Below are 17,500 nucleotides of genomic sequence, written 5' to 3' on the forward strand. Positions count from 1 at the left end.
CTTTGCCAATCTCTCTCTCTCTCTCTCTCTCTCTCTCTCTCTCTCTCTCTCTCTCTCTCTCTCTCTATCTCAATAGTTTTCTACTGAATAACAAAAGTATAAGCTGTAGGCTTTGCGTTTATTTATAGAGAGAGAGAGAGAGAGAGAGAGAGAGAGAGAGAGAGAGAGAGAGAGAGAGAGAGAGAGATCCAGCTAATCCCAATTCATGACTTGAACGCAATCTCGTTTTTTTCGCTCTTTAACATTCAGCTCCAACAAGTTATCAAGGTTCAAGGTTTGGTTAATTTTCCCGTACCTTTCCAAACTCAACCTTGCATCATTCATGATCATCGCCTTTCTTTCGTTACTCTAGTAATTCATTCAGACATTCGTATTCCAGGACCGAAGTCATTCAAGGCGATTCTTTCACCATATGTGTGTGTGTGTGTGCGGGGCTTCTATCATCTCAAGTCAATACTTAATCTTCTGAGGATTGTCATTGATCATCACTATATATCGATTGTTACATAGGTCACAGACAGAGTTTAATATCACAAACATACACACATATATATATAAATTATATATATATATATATATTATATATATATATATTACATATATATATATATATATATATATATATATATATATATATATATATATATATATATATATATATATATATATATATATATATATATATTGTGTGTTACTAAATCACTCACTTCAAGAACTTTTTCCTAGTTATATACCTGCTATAGATCTCTTTTACTTTTGTTTTTAAGGTGTCGAAAAGTACTTAGAACACTTGAAAGTCATGATGTGTGTTAATAAATCATTCACTTCAAGAACTTTTTCTTAGTTATATACCTGCTATAGATCTCTTTTACTTTAGTTTTTAAGGTGTCGAACAATAGTTAAAACACATGGAAGTCATAAGGAATGACAATAATTGGCCATGTACAATACAACCTCTGTAGTTTGCCTACACTGCAAAGAGGTGGACCATCGCCCAGAGAAGAATAAGATTAATTGGATATTAAAGGGGGTCTTTAAGTGCATATCTCAATATTATTATTATTATTATTATTATTATTATTATTATTATTATTATTATTACTTGCTAATCTACAGCCCTAGTTGGAAAAGCGGAAGGCTATAAGCCCAAGGGCTCCCACGGGGAAAATAACTCAGTGAGGAAAGGAAATAAGGAAGCTACAAGAAAAGTAATTAACAATTAAAATGTTTTAACAACATTAAAATAAATATTTCATATACAAATTATAAAAATTTAAAAAACAAGAAGAGAAATAAGATAGACTAGCGTGCCCGAGTGTACCGTAAAGAAAGGGAACTCTACTCCCAGACAGTGAAAGACCATGGTACAGAGGATATGGCATTATCCACCTTACAAAATCATAGGATACCTAGGGATAGGTTATGTTCTATTATTATTATTATTATTATTATTATTATTATTATTATTATTAGCCAAGCTACAACCCTAGTTGGAAAAGCAAGATGCTATAAGCCCAAAGGCTCCAACAGAGAAAAATAGCCTAGTGAGGAAAGGAAATAAAGAAATAAATAAAGGATGAGAACAAATTAACAATAAATCATTCTACAAACAGTAACAACGTCAAAGCAGATAGGCCTATGTCATATATAAACTGTAAAAAAGACTTATGTCAGCCTGTTCTACCCAGAAAACAGCTGTAGTAGTGTATTCCTTTGTTATTGATGGGATATTTCAACTTTTCTGCTATTTCTATCATGCAAACTATAATGTATTCAAGTATGTCCCTTCAGCTTACAGGGCCTCTAGCATTTTATATATGTTCCAACAAGGCTGAATCCACCATTATCAAGTATATATTTATGTAGTATTTGTTACCAATACATATTTTGTGTCACTTTTTCACACAGTCTTGTTATTTTGAAGTTTTTATCCTCCTGATCTTTTCAAGTTTTTATAGTTTATATATGAAAGGTTTATTTCAATGTTATTATTGTACTTAAACTTATCTTGTAGTTTTTCCTTATTTCCTTCCTCCACTGGGCTATTTTCACTGTTGGAGCCCTTGGGCTTATCCTGCTTTTCCAACTAGGGTTGTAGCTTAGCAAGTAATAATAATAATAAAAAGAACAACAACAACAATTATGATAATAATAATAATAAAATAATAACAACAACAACAACAATAATAATAATAATAATATCGTGTCGCGCCCAGAGAGAAGTAAAAATAGTTTGGGTTTTTGCTGTTTTATGAATAGGATGTCTTTATATCCACTTAGTAACCAACAGGTTTTACCCCTTATATTCCCTTTACTCTAAGGCTTAGAGTAAAGGAAATGTGAGTGGACGTATCCCTAAAGCCACCAAACGTAGGGTTTTCTTTTCTACTGAAGTGGTCTAAAACTGCCATTAAGAATGTGTTAGTTTCGTAGCATCTTAATCTACAAGGTGGAATCATAAAAGTAGCTTCTCTCTTACCTGTACGTGGAATCAAAATGAGGCTCCAATCTTGCTAGGCTTGTCTATAGCTGACCGACCTTCCCGGTGAACTGAAGGCGGGACACTAACGCACAGGGTTACCAGATTATTTCGACTGGATTTTCGTACATGAGTCTTAAAATCGTCGTTTTTCAACCAAAATTATCGTACACAGTTTCAATATAATTATTAATAAGTTACATGATTGACTTATTTCAAAATATTTTAATATAATTTTTTAATTAAACACACACCAATGTATATACCTAAGGTATGTATCGTACATCGTACTGGACCTAAAATAATCGTACATGTACGATAATTATCGTACGAATGGCACCCCTGCTAACGCAGCTACTGTCTTGGGTCCTGCCTTTTATGCAACAAACGTTGTGTGTGTAGTCACACACATGACTACGTAAGAGGTTGTGGATGTAGTCAGCAGGATGATCGAGGTTTGGCGATAGTGTGTCAACCTGTTGAATGTTTTCTGGGAAGTACAGTAGTGACTTACCCATAGGTCGTTACTGCTTTCACTGATGATAAACGTTTATAAAATACGTTTTCTCGAGTTTGAACTTGGAGAGAACTGGTTTCCTTTGAGTAGAAACGTTTTTTATTTTAATAGAAAGGAGAAAACATGAAACTGGTAATAATTGCTATACAAGGATCCCATGTAAATACAAAGATTTATCTGCATATTGTTCTTAGAGAGTTGGTTTCCTTTGTTATGAAATATAAGTAGAAACGTTTTTTTATTTTAATAGAAAGAATGAAACACGAAACTAGTAGTAAATGCAATGCAGGAATCACATATTAACACAATCATTTATCTGCATATTGTTCTTGGAGAGAGCTGGTATCCTTTGTTATGAAATATAAGTTGAAACGTTTTTTATTTTAATAGAAAGGAGAAAACACAAAACTACTAATAAATGCAATGCAGGAATCACATGTAAACACAATCATTTATCTGCATATTGTTCTTGAAGAGAACTGGTTTCCTCTGTTATGATATATGAGTTGAAACGTTTTTTATTTTAATAGAAAGAATAGAACACGAAACTGGTAATAAATGCTATTTAGGCATCACATGTAAACACAATCATGACTCGGGATATTGTTCTTAGAGAGGGCTGCTTTGTTATGAAAAATAAGTAGAAACGTTTTTTATTTTAATAGAAAGAATAAAACACGAAACTGGTAATAATTGCTATACAAGGATCCCATGTAAACACAATCATGACTGGATATTGTTCTTGGAGAGAGCTGGTTTCCTTTGTTATGAAATATAAATAGAAACGTTTTTTTATTTTAATATAAAAGAGAAAACACAAAACAGGTAATAATTGCTATACAGGCATCATATGTAAACACAATCATGACTGGATATTGTTCTTAGAGAGAGAGCTGATTTCCTTTGTTATGAAATATAAGTAGAAACGTTTTTGATTTTAATAGAAAGAATAAAACACGAAACTATTAATAAATGCAATGCAGGAATCACATGTAAACACAATCATATATCTGCTTATTGTTCTTGGAGAGAGCTGATTTCCTTTGTGATGAAATATAAGTAGAAACGTTTTTATTTTAGTAGAAAGAATAAAACACGAAACAGGTAATAATTGCTATACGGGGATCCCATGTAAACACAATCATGACTGGATATTGTTCTTGGAGAGAGCTGGTTTCCTTTGTTATGAAATGTAGAAACGTTTTTGAATTTAATATAAAAGAGAAAACACGAAATTGGTAATATTTGCAACACAGGGATCACATAACACTGGATATTGTTCATTTACAACCACAAAGAAAGTTGAAGGGATTCCCCTTAGCCCGGAAAATTAGTATATAGAATTACTTGACAAAAAAGAGAATGAAAGATAGAAAAAAAAAAGAAAACGGGGGTGGGGGGTGTGTGATAGTTAGGTTTAGATAGTACGTTGCATAACGTGTTGTAAGCTCTAGGAAGCTCTTGTTGGCTTGCTTTGTAGTTTCCAAAAATACATTATTATCATTATTATTACTTGCTAAGCTACAACCCTAGTTGGAAAAGCAGGATGCTATAAGCCCAGGGACTCCAACAGGGAAAATAGCTTAGTGAGGAAAGGGAACAAGGAAAAATACAATATCTTAAGAAGAGCAACAACGTTAAGATAAATATCACTTTATAAACTATAAAAACTTTAACAAAACACGAGGAAGAGAAATAAGATATAAGATAGAACATTGTGCCCGAGTGTACCCTCAAGCAAGAGAACTCTAACCCAAGACAGTGGAAGACCATGGTACAGAGGCTATGGCACTACCCAAGATTAGAGAACAATGGTTTGATTTTGGAGTGTCCTTCTCCTAGAAGAGCAGCTTACCATAGCTACATACAGGTTTCTCGTCCTTCATCTTACAGGCTTAAAATGCAATAATTCTTGTTTTCTTTTGTTGCCATTTGAAACGAAAGTCTGCTCTTTATAGAATCACTTATTGGTAATATTGCTTTGCGTTCTTATACAACAACAACAACAACAACAATAACAACAACAATAACAGCAACTAACAACGAATGCAGCCTTTTCTACTCCACTGGAGATCAAAGGGCCTTAGACATATCCTTATTTATGTCTGGGGTTTGGCTATTTCAACCACCACGCTGGCCATTACGCATTGGTGATGGTGGGAGACTTAGTTTGATAACTCGTAGCAAACCAACCTAGTATGGGTGGCCCTTATTATTATTATTATTAATTGCTAAGCTACAACCATAGGGGGAAAAGTAAAATGCTCTAACCCAAGTGGCTTCAACAGGGAAAATAGTCCAGTGAGGAAAGGAAACAAGGGAAAATAAGATATTTTAAGAACAGTAACATTAGAATAAATATCTAGTACAGCTTTGATGATCTTGGCGATACACAAACCCTTTCATCACGTTAAGGTATCCCCACTCAGAAAGGGTTACATTAATACAAAGTCTATCAATATTGCATTGCTTTATTGTTAGAAACTTAATATTATATCATTAGGAATAAATATTATATCATTAGGAATAAAAAAAACCTTATTATAGCAAGAGATCCAAATACCTATCCTATTTGCAAAGGGTCAGGGTGTCAGTCGCGCAAGCAGACTCCATACACACACACACACACACACACACACACACACACACACACACAAAAGCCCAAGTCATGTAACTCTTACGAGAGCAAATCTCTCGGTCAAAAAAAAAATAGTAAAGCCAGTCGTGGCAACTCGTCCTTACCAAGGTGTTTGTTTGTTTATTTGTTTGTTTATTTGTTTGTTTTGTCTGTTTGAAGCATTAAGTAGGCGAAGTTTTGGTTTGTTTGTGGCAGCCTATTTTAAGAGTCAAGGACATGCAATATATGGGTAGGAGTACAAGCCCCACTCGGGCCCTTCTTGGTCATAGCTGGGGTGGAGAAGGCCCACGGGCGTGTATGTATGTATATATATATATATATATATATATATATATATATATATATATATATATATATATATATATATACAGTATATATATATATATATATATATATATATATATATATATATATATATATATATATATATATATATATATATATATGTATATCATCTCCTCCTACGCCTTTTGGCACAAAGGGCCTCGGTCAGGTTTCCTCAGTCGTCTCTATGAATTTATCTATCTATCCATCTATCTATCTATCTATATATATATATATATATATATATATATATATATATATATATATATATATATATATATATATATATATATAGAGAGAGAGAGAGAGAGAGAGAGAGAGAGAGAGGTATATAGGGTATATACCGTGTATATATATACATATCTATATATAATATATATGTATATATATATATATGTTACAGTCAATATCTAAATCCAGGCAATTTGTAAAGTGACTGAACTTTTCAGGCAATATGTGAAGTGCCTGGTTCACCCAGTCAATTTACAAATCAGCTAAAAATAGCAGACAATTTATAAAGTGACTAAAATTCTAATAGATTTTCTTGGCATATTGACTGAAATGAACTCCGGTATGGATATTCTGTCAGTTTACCTATTGAAACTGTGTGCTGTTTTTTTTTTTTTTTTTATCACAATTAAAGCCTTCAACTGATCCCGGACACTGAATATGCATTGGTTTACCATGAAACATTAACAAGTCTGGCCAAAGAAGTTTAAGTTCCGAAATGTCAAATGTTGTAAATTTACTGCCATTATTGCTTTCAAGAATTTGAGATGGCCCAAACATTAAAAATATGTCCATTTGTTGGAATGCATCATCAGTGGCCCTTTTGGAAGTTAAGGGACAAAATAAGCAAGACTTTTTTTTTTAGGTGATCTTGATACAACATTATCCACTTATATTTACCTTTCATACAAGTCTGCATGTCAACAAGATCCACCTGATTTCACAAAATTGGTCGCAAATCTTTTCCGTTTCTTTTGACACTGAACACAAAGATTTGAACCGTCCTACAGTACCTCGAGTAACATTTGCATATCTTAATAAAGCAATGACTATTTTAACTTCCACCATGTCCCATAGTAATAGGAATACGTTTTCTTGTGTCCAACTTATCATCAATTTGCACAAAGTAAACAAGTTCTTGACTTTTATCATCTCGTCTTTTCAACGTCAACACACTAAAGAACATCACAATTTCCGAGGATGTAATACTGCAGATTCAATTTACCTTTTTCCAGATGATGCTACTTTAAGTTCCCCTATCAGACTCTAGCATTAAATCTTAAGCAGCAGTAATTTTAAAAGAATCAGAGTTTTACTTCAACATCTATTTCTGGTAAAAAAAAAAAAAATTGTTCCTCAAAACACGCCATACTTTGTGTGTAAGTACTAGTCTTTCATACACGTACACTAATAAACTACCCCGACAACAGCACACAAAGTTTTAATAGGTAAACTGACAGAATATCCATAGCGGGATTGATTTCAGTCAATATGCCAAGAAAATCTATTAGAATTTTAGTCACTTTATGAATTGTCTGCTATTTTTAGCTGATTTGTAAATTGACTGGGTGAACCAGGCAATTCACACATTGCCTGAGAAGTTCAGTCACTTTACAAATTGCCTGGATTTAGATATTGACTGTAACATATATATATATATATATATATATATATATATATATATATATATATATATATATATATATATATATATATATATTATATAGACTTTGTCATTATCAACAAAGCTGTACTAGTCAGTCCCACCCATACAAGGGTGGTTTGTTGTGGACGATCAGACTTAAAGTCTCCACCATCACCAATCCGTAGTGGTCAGCGTGGTGATGAAAATGGCCAATCCCCAGAAATGAGTGAAGACATGTCTGAGGTTTTTGACCTGCAGTGGACAAAAAACGGCTGCTTTGGATGTTGGTCTTGGGTGAACAAACTTTAATGATAATTTAATAACCCGGAGAGAGAGAGAGAGAGAGAGAGAGAGAGAGAGAGAGAGAGAGAGAGAGAGAGAGAGAGAGAGAGAGAGGTGAACATACGGTAATGAAGAATTAGTAACTAGAAAAAGACAAAGCGAGGAGAACATACTTTAATGATGTAATCACTGAGAGAGAGAGGAGAGAGATGAGAGAGAGAGAGAGAGAGAGAGAGAGAGAGAGAGGGGTGAACATACTTTAATGAAGAATTGATAACAGAGAGAGAGAGAGAGAGAGAGAGAGGAGAGAGAGAGAGAGAGGAGGAGAGGAGAGAGAGAGAGAGAGGGGTGAACATACTTTAATGAAGACTTAATAACTAGAAAGAGAGAGAGAGAGAGGTGAACATACTTTGATAATGTAATCACTGAGAGAGAGAGATGAGAGGAGAGAGAGAGAGAGAGATGAGGAGAGAGAAGAGAGAGAGAGAGAGAGAGAGGTGACATACTTTGATCAAGAATTGATAACAGAGAGAGAGAGAGAGAGAGAGAGAGAGAGAGGTGAACATACTTTAATGAAGAATTGATACAGAGAGAGAGAGAGAGAGAGAGAGAGAGAGAGAGAGAGAGGTGAACATACTTTAATGAAGACTTAATAACTAGAAAGAGAGAGAGAGGTGAACATACTTTAATAATGTAATCACAGAGAGAGAGAGAGAGAGAGAGAGAGAGAGAGAGAGAGAGAGCTGATCATTCTTTAATGAAGACTTATAACAAAAAGAGATTTATCCTGAAAGACCGTTTTTACTACATATGAATTCTAAAAGTTAGAAAAAAATAACAAACAAATATAGTTCATACTCCCGAAGCTGATATATTCTGACACTCCCATTTGAAAACAGGTAGGTAACTGGGATGCCAGTTAGGGTAATATCCGCAAGAATTTAGATCCCAGTTAATCTCTAAATATGAGTTTTTGACCGTGGCCATTTTCATTAATTAATGTATGGCAATTTTGTTATGACGTCTTTGCATCACGAGATTGAGTCATGAAGGGCGCAAATGACATGATCGAAGTTCAAGTGTGGCGTAATACGTTCTCTCTAGGACAGGGTTGTAGGGCAAATTCCCGGAAAGTTTGTGCAGCAACGGAAGGTTTAAAGGCCGCTCAGGAATGGCAGAGGCAAAGGGCAATGGCATTGCGCTCGCAATATTAAAGGTTTAAAGGCCGCTCATGAATGGCAGAGGCAAGGGGCAATGGCATTGCGCTTGCAATATTAAAGGTTTAAAGGCCACTCATGAATGGCAGAGGCAAGGGGCAATGGCATTGCGCTTGCAATATTAAAGCTTAAAGGCCGCTCATAAATGGCAGAGGCAAGGGGCAATGGCAATTGCCCTATCAAGCAGGACAATGCCCTAGAGACTGACCAAATATATTATGTTTATTTTTATTATTATTATTGTTGTTGTTATTATTATTATTATTATTATTATTATTATTATTATTAATGTTGTTATTACTTGCTAAGCATGAATGGCAGTGGCAGGGGGGCAATGGCATTGCCCTATCAAGCAGGACAATGCCCTAGAGACTGACCAAATATATTATTATTATTATTATTATTATTATTATTATTATTACTTGCTGAGCATGAATGGCAGTGGCAGGGGGCAGTGACATTGGTCTATCAGCAGGACAATGCCGTAGAGACTGACCATATATTATTATTATTATTATTATTATTATTATTATTATTATTATTATTACTTGCTAAGTTACAATCCTAGTTGGAAAAGCAGGATGCTATAAGCCCAGGGGCTCCAACAGGAGAAAAGGAAAATGCCTATATATATATATATATATATATATATATATATATATATATACACATATATATACATATATTATTATTATTATTATTATTATTACTACTTGCTAAGCTACAACCCTAGTTGGAAAAGCAGGATGCTATAAGCCCAGGGGTTCCAACAGGGGAAATAACCCAGTGAGGAAAAGAAACAAGGAAAAATGAAATATTTTAAGAAGTGTAACAACATTTATTTAAATATTTCGTATATAAACTATAAAAACTTTACCATATGATCAGCGCTCAAGCCCCCTCTCCATCTAAGCTAGGACCAGGAGGGCCAGGCAATGGTTGCTGATGAATCAGCAGATAGACCTATAGGCTCCTCCAAACCTCCTATCCTTAGCTCACAAAAATGGTAAGGTTGCAGCGACCAAAGAGACGAGTTTGAGCAGGACTCGAACATCAGTCTGGCGTTCATCGGTCAGAGAAGTTACCACATCGGCCGGTTGATTTGTCCTGTATTAGATTGGAATTACACCAGCAGATGTGATTGATGTTGCTATTAAGATTTCACATAAAGATAAAGAGTCTGCTAATGTTGAGTCATAGTGCCATTGCATCTGTACCATGGTCTTTCACTATCTTACGTTAGAGTTCTCTTGCTTGAGGGTACACTCGGGCACACTATTCTGTATTCTGTATTACTTCTCTTCCTCTTATTTTTGTTAGAGTTTTTATCGTTTACATATGAAAAAAATATTTTAATGTTCCTGTTCTTAAAATATTTTATGTTAGTTGTTTATTGCCTCTTCTAGTTTCCTTATTTGCTTTTCTCACTGGGCTATTTTCCCTGTTGGAGCCTTCGGGCCTATAGCATTCTGCTTTTCCAACTAGGTTGTAGATTAGTAAGTATTATTATTATTATTACTATTATTATTAATAGACAAGCTACAACCCTAGTTGGAAAAGCAAGATGCTATAAGCCCAAGGGCTCCAATAGGGGAAAATAGCCCAGTGAGGAAAGGAAATAAGGAAATAAATAGATGATGAGAACAAGTTAACAATAAGTCATTCTAAAACAGTAACAATGTCAAAACAGATATGTCATATATAAACTATAAAAAGACTCACGTCAGCCTGGTCAGCATAAAAACACATGCTCCAACTTTGAACTTTTGAAGTTTTACTGATTCAGCTACCCAATTAGGAAGATCATTCCACAACTTGGTAACAGCTGGAATAAAACTTCTAGAATACTGTGTAGTTTTGAGCCTCATGACGGAGAAGGCCTGGCTATTAGAATTAACTGCCTGCCTAGTATTACAAACAGGATAGAATTGTCCAGGGAGATCTGAATGTAAAGGATGGTCAGAGTTATTAGTTTATATAATGTACTTAATTAAAACGAGTAGTTGTTTTCAACACATTTCATTCTTCATTTAATAAACATAATAGGTATCATATTTCTGATAGGTGTTTACAATTTTTCTGTAAAAGTGGAAGTTCTTCTTTAATCAAAGAGAAATACTGATTAGATTTTATTAAAATAAGTGATTTCAAAACTTTTTGGATTTCTTTAAGAAAATCTCTAGAATTTATTCGAAAATGAATGCCAAAAATGAGATTTCTACCTAGTTTGAAGAAGTATAAAATGCAAGCTTCATTAAAAATGATCATCTTCACTAGGAAAGGAATCTAAAGCTAAGCTTGATATAGTATATGCAAAGCATAATTCATAAATAAAATAAATTCAATGAACGAAGATTAATTCATAAGCAATTCAGGACACCACGTACCGTCGTATATGTGTAACAACAACAAGAGACTTTTTCATGATTAAAATTATCACCCTGGAGCAGTGGTTCCCAACCTTTTTTTCTGTCATTTCCCCCCTGCACCCAGTTCAACCATCCAGATTTCCCCTTCATGCCCCGCCCAGCCCTCGTGCCCACTCGCCTGCCTCGGAAATGGGCATGACACTCCAATTCTCCCCTTGAATATCATGTCTTTGAGAACTGATATGATCATATCACAATTGAATGGCTAACAACAAATTGCCGCACGTACTATAAGGACATTTTCTGTTGTTTTTGTTAGTAGGTAATGTAATTATTTCCCCCCTGGAAGCTTCAAATTTTTCCTCCAGGTTGGGAACCACTGCCCTATTTCCTCATGTTACTTAGAATCCAGGGAACAAAACGATAAACGTTGGTATAAAAGTCCGTAAATGTTTGGTTTGCCGCAGTTTTTATGCCCAGCACTAGTGATACCAATCAGGTAGACTCTTTGGCTTTGTAAATCAGTGACAGTAACTGGACCACCTGCCGAAAAAAAAGGAGGTTTCCATTAACATTGGGTATGTTGTAAACTCTGAAGTTGAGACACCTCTCTCTCTCCTCTCTCTCTCTCTCTCTCTCTCTCTCTCTCTCTCTCTCTCTCCTCTCTCTCCTCTCTCTCTCTCTAATAGACTTGACTATACCATGATAATTTTAGAAAAAACAATGTAAATAGAATTGAAACTCTCTCTCTCTCTCTCTCTCTCTCTCTCTCTCTCTCTCTCTCTCTCTCTCTCTAGGACACGTTATAGGGTTACTTGAAGGAAGGCATTTCTCAAGAAGATGAGACATTCTCCCTCTCTCTCTCTCTCTCTAGGACACATTATAGGGATACTTGTAGGAAGGAATTTCTCAAGAAGATGAGACATTCTCTCTCTCTCTCTCTCTCTCTCTCTCTCTCTCTCTCTCTCCTCTCTCTCTCTCCTCTCTCTCTCTCTAGGACACATATAGGGTTACTTGAAGGAAGGAATTTCTCAAGAGATGAGACATTCTCTCTCTCTCTCTCTCTCTCTCTCCTCTCTCTCTCTCTCTCTCTCTCTCTCTCTCTCTCTCTCTCTCTAGGACACATTATAGGGATACTTGAAGGAAGGAATTTTTCAAGAGGATGAAACATTCTCTCTCTCTCTCTCTCTCTCTCTCTCTCTCTCTCTCTCTCCTCTCTCTCTAGGACACATTATAGGGATACTTGAAGGAAGGAATTTTTCAAGAAGATGAAACATTCTCTCTCTCTCTCTCTCATCTCTCTCTCTCTCCTCTCTCTCTCTCTCTCTCTCTCTCTGGATGAGGGAAACTGATAAGTCAAGGTGTTATGGGGAAACTTGTAGGAATTTCTCAAGAAGATAAGACATTCTCTCTCTCTCTCTCTCTCTCTCTCTCTCTCCTCTCTCTCTCTCTCTCTCTCTCTCTCTCTCTCTCACTCTGGGTGAGGGAAACTGACAAGTCAAGGTGTTATGGGGAAACTTGTAGGAATTTTTCAAGAAGATAAGACATTCTCTCTCTCTCTCTCTCTCTCTCTCTTCTCTCTCTCCTCTCTCTCTCTCTCTCTCTCTCTAGGACACGTTATAGGGATACTTGTAGGAAGGAATTTCTCAAGAAGATGAAACATTCCTCTCTCTCTCTCTCTCTCTCTCTCTCGTCTCTTCTCTCTCTCTCTCTCTCTCTCTCTCTCTCTCTCTCTCTGGATGAGGGAAACTGATAAGTCAAGGTGTTATGGGGAAACTTGTAGGAATTTTTCAAGAAGATAAGACATTCTCTCTCTCTCTCTCTCCTCTCTCTCTCTCCTCTCTCTCTCTCTCTCTCTCTCTCTCTCTCTCTCTCTCTCTCTCGTTAGCAGGGATTAATATGTGTTGTTAGGTATTTTGTCCCTGGAAAAAAATAGAAGACTTGCAAACTATTCAAAGCAGAAAAACACAGCAACATGACATAAGGAAACTAGAGGGGCACTCATTAAATCGCAGACCTATGTCGTGGCAGCTTATTTCTCGACCTTTTGCTTAATCTTGACCTTTGACCTTAACATGTATTAATTGACGTGGATTTTCATACACTCAAATAAGAACCAAGTTTGAAGTCTCGGTGACAACGATGTCCAAACTTAGGGCTGATTACGTGTATTAGACATTTTGCTTGATCGTGACCTTGACCTTTCAAAATGTAATAATTTACAGCTGTTTGCATAACAGTTAATCACTTCAAGTTCATTACTCTACAATTAAAATTGTGGCCAGGAAGCTGTTCAAAAACACACACACAAACAAACTCACAAACAGTGGTAAAACATAATCTCCTTCCAACTTCGTTGGCGGGGGGTAATTAGTAAATGCAAAGACTTTATTAGAAAATAGTTTGTATAGTTTATAGATGAAAGCTTTATGTCAATGTTATTACTGTTCTTAAAATATTTTAATTGTTCTTTACTTCTCTTTAGTTTACTTATTTTCTTATTTTTTCCTCACGGGACTTTTTTCCCTGTTGGAGCCCTTGGGCTTATAACAAGGAGGTTTGTACTTAGCTAGTAATCATAATAATTAAAAAATAAATAAAAGACAATAATGTAATTATAAATACCACAAGACAGAATAAAGTAATTATGAATATCCCAAGACAGAATAAGATAGTTATGAATACCAGAAGACAGAATAAAGTAATTATAAATACCACAAGACAGAATAATGTAATTATAAATATCCCAAGACAGAATAAGATAGTTATAAATACCAGAAGACAGAATAAAGTAATTATGAATACCACAAGACAGAATAAAGTAATTATAAATATCCCAAGACAGAATAAAGTAATTATAAATACCTAAGACTGAATAAAGTAATCATGAATACCACAGACAGTAGAAAGTAATTATCAATACCCAAAGACAATAAAGTAATTATATATACCCATACCCAAAGACCGAATAAATTATAAATCCCCGAAGACAGAATAAAGTAATTATAAATATCCAAAGACAAAATATAGTAATTTTAGATATCCAAAGACCAAAGAAAGTAATTATAAATACCCATAGACTGAAAAAAATATAAATTCCCCAAAGTAGAATAAAGTAATTAAGAATACCGCAAGACAGAATAAAGTAATTATAAATACCGTAAGACAAAAATTAGATATCAAAAGTCTTTTGATAACTGCAAGAAATAAGATATCAGAAGTCTTTCGTTAATTGCAAGAAATAAGATATCATGTATTCTTAATTGATAGAAATAATATATCAAAAGTCTTTTGTTAATTGCAAGAAATAAGATATCAAAAGTCTTTTGTTAATTGCAAGAAATAAGATATCAAAAGTCTTTTGTTAATTGCAAGAAATAAGATATCAAAAGTCTTTTTGTTAATTGCAAGAAATAAGATATCAAAAGTCTTTTGTTAATTGCAAGAAATAAGATATCAAAAGTCTTTTTGTTAATTGCAAGAAATAAGATATCAAAAGTCTTTTGTTAATTGCAAGAAATAAGATATCAAAAGTCTTTTGTTAATTGTAAGAAATAACATATCAAAAGTTTTTTAAGTGCAAGAATTAAGATATCAAAAGTCTTTTTGTTAACTGCAAGACTTAAGTCTTACCTGAGTCCCCCTTACAGGTGTCTTTGTCCCCACCACCTGCGCAAAATGCCGTGGAAGAATTCTCGTATTTCCTCTTCAGGAAATTGCAACGAGAATTTGCCTGAATTGGAAAGTATATTTCCTGTAGTACTTTCGGTCTGCTCTGAGAATCTGCGCATAACGAGAGGACGGAAAAAAGAAGACATTTAAAATTAAATTTATTCACGATATGTAAAGATTAATGCAATTTACTTGCAACTATATTCATCAATGCCATTCCAAGCACGTATTTATTCCTCATATATAAGACTTGTATTTTAATCAGTTTAAAATTGGTAGAACAAAATCTTTGACTTTTCCACTAAAGTCAATTTTTTTTAGCGAGGTAGATTTGCACCGACTCGCAGGAGTGCCCTTTTAGCTCGGAAAATTTTCCTGATCGCTGATCGGTTGGACAAGATAATTCTAACCAATCAGCAATCAGGGAACTTTTCCGAGCTAAAAGGGCACCGCTGCGTGTCGGTGCAAATGTGCCTCATTAAAAGAAATTGACTATAGTTAGCTATATATTTTTTAAGGTTTACAATGAACTTTCCTCATTTTATTACCTGTCTTCTTCACTAGTCAGGGATATAAGTTAAGGTTAGTTTTTTTTTCTTTTCAACACTAGCCTTAATCTCTGGCAACCTGAATTTTCTTCAAGCTTAGCCTAGAGTAAATAGTGCCCATTTTCCAAGTTCATTCATAAATCAGTGTTTCATAGTTTTATTTTCTTGAAGTAGTGATCATTCATGCACATTTTCAACTTGGCTCACACGTTACTTTCTCTCAGTATAGTAAGGCGAGGCAATTTTGGACACCTTTTTAGAAACCTTTGTACAAAATCTGTATTGATAATCTATGACCAAAAATCAAACATGCTTTCAAAAGAGGGAGGTCTCATCTATAAAAAATAGTTTGTCTCATAATCATCAGAGAATATACTTTTTCAGCCATAGATTATTCTTTGATCTGAAATACCAAAATACTCTTTGTCTCATACTCATCAGAGAATATACTTTTTCAGCCATAGATTATTCTTTGATCTGAAATACCAAAATACTCTTTGTCTCATAATCATCAGAGAATATACTTTTTCAGCCATAGATTATTCTTTGATCTGAAATACCAAAATACTCTTTGTCTCATAATCATCAGAGAATATACTTTTTCAGCCATAGATTATTCTTTGATCTGAAATACCAAAATACTCTTTGTCTCATACTCATCAGAGAATATACTTTTTCAGCCATAGATTATTCTTTGATCTGAAATACCAAAATACTCTTTGTCTCATAATCATCAGAGAATATACTTTTTCAGCCATAGATTATTCTTTGATCTGAAATACCAAAATACTCTTTGTCTCATAATCATCAGAGAATATACTTTTTTCAGCCATAGATTATTCTTTGATCTGAAATACCAAAATACTCTTTGTCTCATACTCATCAGAGAATATACTTTTTCAGCCATAGATTATTCTTTGATCTGAAATACCTAAAATACTCTTTGTCTCATAATCATCAGAGAATATACTTTTTCAGCCATAGATTCTTCTTTGATCTGAAATACCAAAATACTCTTTGTCTCATAATCATCAGAGAATATACTTTTTCAGTCATAGATTATTCTTTGATCTGAAATACCAAAATACTCTTTGTCTCATAATCATCAGAGAATATACTTTTTTTCAGCCATAGATTATTCTTTGATCTGAAATACCAAAATACGCTTTGTCTCATAATCATCAGAGAATATACTTTTTTTCAGCCATAGATTATTCTTTGATCTGAAATACCAAAATACTCTTTGTCTCATGATCATCAGAGAATATACTTTTTCAGCCATAGATTATTCTTTGATCTGAAATACCAAAATACTCATCTCAGGATCATGTATGTAATCGACGGATAGGTTTGCTTTAAGCAAATGGGAGTTACAGACTAACACACACACAAACAAAGCCACTCCAACACCTTCTAAAAACATAACAGACATCTCACACGTCTCGAACTGTCGACCTAACAGCGTCAGGACTCCTCGCTGCTGGGAGGAAGGACGCTGGTGACTGGTACAATACATGAACATAAGCTACTGGGGTCTATGTGATGTCAGGCAGGGCAGCCGATCGGGATCTACGGTCTACCCATAAGCCAAAGCAAAGTCCTTCATAAAGAGGGCAATCGTGCTTACCCCATGCAAAATGGAAATAAAAAAAAAACACGTTAACAGAGTCCTCTTGCTTGAGGGTATACTCGGGCACACTATTCTATCTTATTTCTCTTCCTCTTGTTTTGTTAAGTTTTTATAGTTTATATAGGAAATATTTATTTTAATGTTACTGTTTGAAATATTCTATTTTTCCC

General features: G+C 34.5%; 1 protein-coding gene and 1 pseudogene across 1 annotated transcript in view; both read right to left on the reverse strand.

Moving 5' to 3' along the window:
* LOC137641685 (phenoloxidase-activating factor 3-like) overlaps window positions 1–2,568 on the reverse strand; it is a 29,067-nt gene extending 26,499 nt beyond the window's left edge. Inside the window, exon 1 of the mRNA XM_068374475.1 lies at window positions 2,480–2,568. The gene's annotated coding sequence lies outside the window, so the exon portion shown is untranslated. The remainder of the gene's footprint in view (window positions 1–2,479) is intronic.
* An 8,645-nt stretch (window positions 2,569–11,213) lies between these two features.
* Window positions 11,214–17,500, reverse strand: part of LOC137640737 (CLIP domain-containing serine protease B4-like) — a 22,878-nt pseudogene continuing 16,591 nt past the window's right edge.

This window comes from Palaemon carinicauda, chromosome 5 (genome assembly GCF_036898095.1).
Source record: "Palaemon carinicauda isolate YSFRI2023 chromosome 5, ASM3689809v2, whole genome shotgun sequence".
Taxonomy (NCBI): domain Eukaryota; kingdom Metazoa; phylum Arthropoda; class Malacostraca; order Decapoda; family Palaemonidae; genus Palaemon; species Palaemon carinicauda.